Here is a 7,295-nt window from a genome sequence, read left to right as displayed (position 1 = left end):
CTGGCTTAATCCAAAAAGTTGGCTGTGGCTCATCTTGCCCTTCTCACCTTAATGAGAGGATCAGGGAGTTGTACACATCAGGAGGGGGATCCCTTCAATGAAGTCCCAGGGTTGGGCCAGAGCCCATAGGCTGGGATTTCCTCCCTCTGAAGAAAATTCCAGATTTTTATCAATAAAGAATTCAGCCAGAAGGTTGGGGTGTGGTGAGATAGAGAGAAAGAACATAAATGACAGAATTGGTCCTATGTAGTCAGCCTCCTCAGACAGCCAAATAGTGAAAGTAGGAGAGATCTATTAGCAGGTGTATTCATCAAAATTCAGAACCGAAAGGATATATATGTTGAAGAGTATTTGTGTGTGCATGCGTGTGTAGGGAGAGTAGGTGACAAGGCTACTGAATAAAATTTATGGGGAAAGACAATCAAATCAAATAAGGAGGAATTATCCTTACATAGGCATTGCAGTAGAGTATGAAAATCTCTAAATAACTTTCTATCAAATGTATCCTGAATAAATAATATCTATGCCTTTTTACAGGGAGGAGGTTAATATTTAATATTAAGCTTACTCTTGTCAAAAGCAGGCAAGAAGAAACTAGGTTACTGGTCTTAGAAACATGCTAAAATGTAAGCAATATGATAAATCTTTTGTTAAGTTGTATTTTTGTAAGTTTTCTCTAAACAGCACTGCTGAATATTGTCTGATAAATTATAGAGGAAATTGGCACCCTTTAAATCTTCTGAGAAACCAACCAGTAATAGAGTATATTAGAAGAAGCATGGCTGCAATTTATGGTAATCATCAAAGACACAGGATAAATTTGTTTTAAATGAGAAAAGTTTATAAAGTAATTAGACTATTTTTCTGACCAGGGAAATATAATTTAGGCTTAGTCTTGTAAAACTAGCATATTCTTTTGTTCTTGGGGGCTGAAATTTTAGAGAGATATCAACAACAAAAGAAACTGACAACCTGTAATGCGTCTAAAGAAGGGAATACTGTATCTGCATAGAAATTGTTAAAAATGAACAATTGTTCACTCTTCAGTATAGTCAGTCAATAGATACTCTGAAAGCCGGGATAAGCGGGGGCCTCACGTGTAAGATAAAATCTCAACCCTCAAAACAACTGTTCTCAGCCTCACATTGTAGACATACTTTATATGATAAGACATCCTGTCTCCGGGTATTCCCATCAAAATGCGCGCTCAGCTCAGATGCAATTGTTTTTGATAATAAAGTGTTTCATGGGAGTGCTTCATGGAAAACAGGGAGTGAGATAGTGTTTCAGACTCAACATACTGAAGAGCTTCTTGCCCTGAAAGAACTGTAGTAATGCCGGCATTACAAAAGCTAGAAGAATATAATTCTGAAACCCAAATAATGCGGTTTTGATTACACCTCTCATTTGCTCAAGAGTGATGTCCATTGTTTTCCTCTTGTCACCACACTGCACATTATAGATTCCCTTATTTCTGTTATTGGCTACAGAGAGGAGCAGGACAACTCTGCTTGGAGTCTGTATGTTGACTCTGTGTGTGTGTGTGTGTGTGTGTGTGTGTGTACCTGTTGAATCAACAGCTTACTTATGGTATCACCTTTATTATAGTGCTGTTTAGGGTATGTCTGAATTGCGGTGTGGCCATTTCAGTTAAAGCAATTAAAAAGCGCTATAGGGGCGCCTGGTGGCTCAGTTGTTAAGCATCTGCCTTCAGCTCAGGTCATAATCTCAGGGCCCTGGGATTGAGCCCCACATTGGGCTCCCTGCTCCTTGGGAATTCTGCTTCTCCCTCTCCCACTCCTCTTAGTTGTGTTCCCTCTCTCACTGTGTCTCTCTCTGTCAAATAAATAAAATCCTTTAAAATAAATAAATAAATGTGCATATGAATATATCCTAATGTTCTCTGTTTTTCAAAAGATTTCCTCAAATCCAAAAGAATACACAGTTTCTCACTGAAACACCCTCCATATCCAATCCCAAGGAAACTTGTTAAAGTACACATACACACACACACACACACACACACACTTACTGTTTTCCTATAATCTACCTGAACTTCTGCTTTATAATTTTTTTGGAACTTCTGCTTTTTTGTATTATTTCTTTTCTTGGGCATTCTTTGGTTTGTCTTTTTTCTAGTTTCTTGAGCTGGGTATTTGTTTTCTTTCTTTTTTTTTTTTTAATTTGTAATGGTGGAAGTGTTTGTAATATAAATTTTTCTTTGACCACTGCTTATAGCATATCCCAGAGGTTCTTGTATGTAGTATTTTTATTATTTGACTGAATTCTGTAGTTTCAATTTGTATGTTTCCATTTCACCTGAGCTGTCCAATAGAAGAATTTTTTTTTAAGATTACTGGTGGAAGGGCCTCTTATTATTTTGATTTGTTAATAATTTCTAGTTCTATTGCATTGTAAGTGGAGACTATATTTTGTAGTACGTCTGTATTATAGGACATCTTGATGTTTTCCTTGTGAACTTGTGTATGGAAAACTTTGTTCCATAAGCATCCAAAGAGGAAGTATATTTTCTATTATCAAAGCCTAAACTTTGGTATATAATGATAAGATCTATTTTATTAACTTGTTCAGGTCTTTGGGCTTTTTGATTTTTGGTTTGTTCACTTGATCTGTCTTGATCTGAGACTGGTGCACTTCTAGGAGTTATAATTAAAAATTCAGTCTATAAAGACTTCATAATTATGCTATTTCTATCTATGTTTTAGAGTTTTTACTACATAAACATGGTTGCTGTATTCTTTGTTCAATAGTATTCATAAATACCTTATCATTTTGAATCATGGTATTTAGCACTAAAACATATCTCTCATCAATCTTTTTTTTAGCTTTTTGGTTGAAATGTTACTTTATCTGATATCAAATTCACACCCCTTCTTTCTTACCATTTCTGAGGACCCAGTATACTTTTGTCTGTTTTGTTTGCTTGCTTTTCTGAATCCCTTTATTATTCCCCTTGTATAGAGCACATGGCTTGGCACAGCTATGAAAACCACAGAGCCTGGTGATGGGTATTAAGAAGGCCACGTACTGCATGGAGCACTGGGTGTCATATGCAAACAACGAATCTTGGAACACTATTCAAAAGATAATGATGTACTGTATGGTGACTAACATAACAATAAAAAAATACATTGTTTTAACAAGTAAGTTAACTTCATTCATATTTATTGATATGACTGATATGTGTCTTCTAACTTGAATGTCTGAATTCTGTTGGTCCCAATTTTTGTCACAATAATTTTATAACTATGCATATTAGGTTATACTTGGTACATTTATTTCTTTACAAAATGTACATTATTTGCTCTTTAATTAAAAATGATAACTAGTGGCTCAGTCAGTTAACCATAACTTTTAGGTTAGGTTATGATTTTGGGGTCCTGGGATCCAGCCCTGCATCAGACTCCCTGCTCTCTCTCTCTCAAATAAATAAATAAAATCTTTAAAAAATGATAACTGGGAAGAATTATATTTTCATTCTACTTGTCACCTTTACAGTTATGTCTTCCATAATGCCCTCTGTTTTATATTTTCTTTGGAAAAGAGTCTTGAGAAAAAATTCAGTTTGGAGCCTAGTATTTTCTAGTTTGTTAGTTTTTAACAATACCCTTGAAATCCTACCTATTCCCTATACGTCAACCAATGAGCTTATTCTACTTTCTACTCCCCCTCTGTCATCTCCACTCATATCTCATTGCCTTATTTCTGCTTTGCCACAAAAATGCAATATCCATGTGTTCATCTTCTCCACTTACCCACACCTTTGTTTTTGTCTTAGGTCCCCAGTTACATGCATTAAAAAGCCCATCATCAGTGTTTGGTGACATTTTCCCAATCATTTATTAATTGAATAAAGCTGATCTAATAAATTCTTCATGGAGAACTCATACAAACTGTATGTTCTAAGCAGTATGAGTTTAAAACTGTTTAGAGACCCTTAACCATAGGAAACAAACTGAGGGTTGCTGGGGGGGAGGCGGGTGGGAAGACAGGGTAACTGGGTGATGGGCATGAAGGAGGGCACATGATGTGATGAGCGCTGGGTGTTACATACAACTGATAAATCACTAAATTCTACCCCTGAAATTAACAATATGCTGTATGTTTAAAAAAAAAAAAAACTCTTCTGCAGGTTTTTTTTTTTTTTAAATCTTAATGTTTGACAAACACCTTTGCTGGACATAAAAATCTTTTCCTACATTTACTTATTCCTTTTTCTAAAGTGACTCTCTTTTTGTCTCCTCTTGTATTTTTTTATTATTACTATTACTATTATTATTATGTACTAACATATATTATATTAGTTTCAACTGTACATGAGTCCATATTTGTATACATATGAAATAATCCCCACTACAAGTCCTATTAACATCCATCACTGCACAGAGAATTTTTTCCTTGTGATAAGAGCCTGCAAGGTTTCTTCTCATAGCAACTTTCAAATATGCAATATAGCATTACCAATCATAGTCACCATGCTGTACATGACATCCCTGTGACTCACTTATAACTAGAAGCTTGTACCTTTTGAACCCATTTACCGGTTTTACCTGCTCAGAGTAGATGGATTCTTCCTGGCAATGCTTTTGGCTTAATTTTCTTCTGGTCATCAGCTCTTTTGTTTCTTCCTTGTACTTTTATTTTTTTTTTCTTTTTAACACTTCTTGCTTGACCTCAAGATCTTGTAACATTGTGGGAACATAAGAGATCATTTGCTGGGACTTGGTTTTATTTTTCTCTCTTTTTCCTTATTCTTCACTTCGGCTACAGTTATTTTAAGTTAAGCCACACTTTAGCTCCAAGTATGTTGAGTGCGTTTCACATATAGTTCTGTTGATCTCTGTTTTTCTCTGTTACATTGCAGGAAATATTGAGTGAGATGGATTTAGGTCCATTCTTTAAGCTACTCTTATGACTTCCTTTTTTTTTAAGATTTTATTTATTCATTTGACAAATAGAGATCACAAGTAGGGAGAGAGGCAGGCAGAGAGAGAGGAGGAAGCAGGCTCCCCGCTGAGCAGAGAGCCTGATGCTCCGCTTAATCCCAGGACCCCGGGATCATGACCTGAGCCAAAGGCAGAGGCTTTACCCCACTGAGCCACCCAGGCTCCCCTACTCTCATCACTTCTTAAACTACTCTCATGACTTTTCTTTTCCCCCAAGAAACCAGAGTCCAACACTCCCTGCTGGGAGTAACTAGAGGGCATTACCCAAATGTTTCTCAGCCTTCACTTAATTCACTTCTTGAGTCTTCATAGGGTACCATAATCTAGGCTCAAGGTAAATTTACCTTAAAATCCTCCTTAATAGAAGTCTCTTATTCATGCCCTTAAAAAGTGAGGAAACAAGATTGCTGAGTATTTGGGAAGCAGACCTCCTACATTCAGTAGCCAAAAGTCCCAGTATAAGTAACTCCAGGGTCAAGATCTCCTAAATGTCTTTCTTGAGAATAAGAAGTGCATTCGACAACAAAAAATGTAGTTTCATCACTAAAGTGCATCACTGGAAGAGACTTAGAGATTGTCTGGTATGACTAGAAATTAAAAACTAAGATAAATACAACAATGTTTTAAAACTCCCATAGACACTGACCGAGTCATTGCCAGAAACCAGATCTCCTGATTCTGATTTCCCTGCTAGTGTTTGTGTTTTCGTATCCAATGCATGTTCATTTATTTTATACTTACAAAAGGAACCACCTACTCTTCTTCCCCATACCTTCTTCTTTCACAAACATTTAAAAATTAAAACCAAATGAGGATAGTTAATTTCAGTACAATTATTTTTCAACGTAACTGTCACAATGTTTCTAGTTTCAATTTCTTAGAAAGGAGCAATGTCCAGGTGACTTAGAGAGAAATCCGATTATTGGCCAAAAGGAAAATTCTGTATTCAAGTTAGCAAATTTCAGTACAAAAATAGTTTGTGTGTTGGAATAGCCTTTCCTTTTAAAACTATGGAATGCTTTATGAATTTACATGGCATCCTTTCTCAGGGGCCACATTAATCTTTATATCATTCAAATTTCAGTGTATATACTGCCAAAAGCAAATGAAAGTACTGTTTCTTATGCTTTCATGCCTAGTTTATATGAGAAAATATTTCCTCAGTATCAAGAACTACACAGTCATTAAGCGTTAAGTTTAGTTGGCTAGTCTGAACAGAAAACCCAGATTTTATGTACTTCTCATAAATTACTTTACTACTAACCAAAGCTTCTGGATAGCAGTGAGAATACACATAGCAGTGTTATTTATGCCCTGAGTTGGTATCTAGCCAGTCAAAAGCAAATAAAGTTGAACCCTACATCAACCAGTAAATGTATGATCTCCAGAAACTTTTATGAAATTCTGAACATGATTATCAACTTACATTTCTACCTTTATAGACTGGTGATCCTCTGTGGACTCAGGAACTAGATGGGAACCCAAGAACAAGATGATTTTTTTTTTCTTTTTTCAAAGATTTCATTCATTTATTCCACACAGAGAGAGAGAAAGCACAAGTAGGCAGAGAGGCAGGCAGGGGGCGGGGGGGGAAGCAGGCTCCCCGATGAGCAGAGAGCCCGATGTGGGGCTCTATCCCAGGACCCTGAGACCATGACCTGAGCCAAAGGCAGAGGCTTAACCCACTGAGCCACCCAGGAACCCCAGAACAAGATGATTTTTTAGATCCCATTTACCCAGAACATTCTTTATCTCTGATATCATATAATAAATTACCATGTTACATAATAGAAGCCCAAGAACACCCACTTCATAATAAATTTAAGAACCATATGGAATTTGGATTTTGATGTATTTATGGAGAACTCCTTGTTTTCATCATGCAAAAAATGAATCAGTCTCAATTTACAAAGGTAGAGTAAATACGGGTCAACATGGCCTTTCTAGTCTCAAATACTTGAGGCTCTTTTTAACATAGTCCTCAAATCCAGGATGAAATGGACAGACTGGTTGTATTAGAGACACTTATTTGTTACCAGCATCACCATGGGTGTTACAGACAAAGGTGCACACAACTCTCTGAGAAGGGAAGGAGGTAAGACCCTGTCTTTATACACTGGTTTTCATAGAAGTGACGTTTTCTCATGTTGTCAGCATTCAATTTTCCACTGATGCACTTACAAGTTTTCATGAACACTTGAATGCAAATGTGACACTAACCCAGAATGAAGCCCAGCTCTCCTCTTAGAGCCCTTGGTGCTGAAACACTGGCAAGCAATAAACACTCACCCCTGGCCCATTTCCACAGCAAAGTTTCTCATTGCAAAC

At 36.6% G+C, this 7,295-nt stretch overlaps 1 pseudogene; it reads right to left on the bottom strand.

Annotated features, from left to right (window-relative positions):
* Positions 1-5,971: 5,971 nt before the first annotated feature.
* LOC123954781 lies at positions 5,972-6,072 on the bottom strand (annotated as a pseudogene).
* Positions 6,073-7,295: the final 1,223 nt, after the last annotated feature.

Source organism: Meles meles, chromosome 12 (genome assembly GCF_922984935.1).
Source record: "Meles meles chromosome 12, mMelMel3.1 paternal haplotype, whole genome shotgun sequence".
Lineage (NCBI taxonomy): Eukaryota > Metazoa > Chordata > Mammalia > Carnivora > Mustelidae > Meles > Meles meles.
The sequence above is the reverse complement of the archived record's forward strand: the minus strand, read 5'-3'. Positions and strand labels throughout refer to the sequence as shown.